Here is a 574-nt window from a genome sequence, read left to right as displayed (position 1 = left end):
CATGAATAAAATGACTTAATTTTCTGTACTGCCTTCATCACGGAATTGCATCTGTATGGCTTGCAATTCAACAACTTCACTTTGCATTAAATTATGTTCTCTTGTTCGTGATAATAAGGTATTCTAAGGTATTCTAAAGCAGCAACACAACAATTCTTAAAAAATAAGCAAACAATTTATTTTCCGACTCGACGGTATATTGGACAATATCACTTTTTTTTTTATCAAGGTAAGAAATTGAGTAAATCATAACTTGATAGCATTAATTCCAGAGCGATTCAGAAAATAGTCATACTATATATTCCAGAGTATGAATTTGTTGTGGAAAAATAAGAAACTATGGACTTGATGCGAAAGGTCAGCTCGCACGTGACTAATTTGATATTTTTCTTTGAAGAATATATACATCTGGATATATAGAGCTTCTGTTTCCACTGGCAAGTTGATATGCGATCGTACGGACAACCTGTTTATACGCGTATCTTCCTCCTCTCCTCCGGCAGGATTTACATTAGAGATATTCGATTCTAGTAATTAGTGAAGCTCCAAAGCCTGCTTACTTGTATCATCGAAC

This window comes from Penaeus monodon, chromosome 25 (assembly GCF_015228065.2).
Source record: "Penaeus monodon isolate SGIC_2016 chromosome 25, NSTDA_Pmon_1, whole genome shotgun sequence".
Taxonomy (NCBI): Eukaryota; Metazoa; Arthropoda; class Malacostraca; order Decapoda; family Penaeidae; genus Penaeus; species Penaeus monodon.
This window is presented reverse-complemented; position numbering follows the sequence as displayed.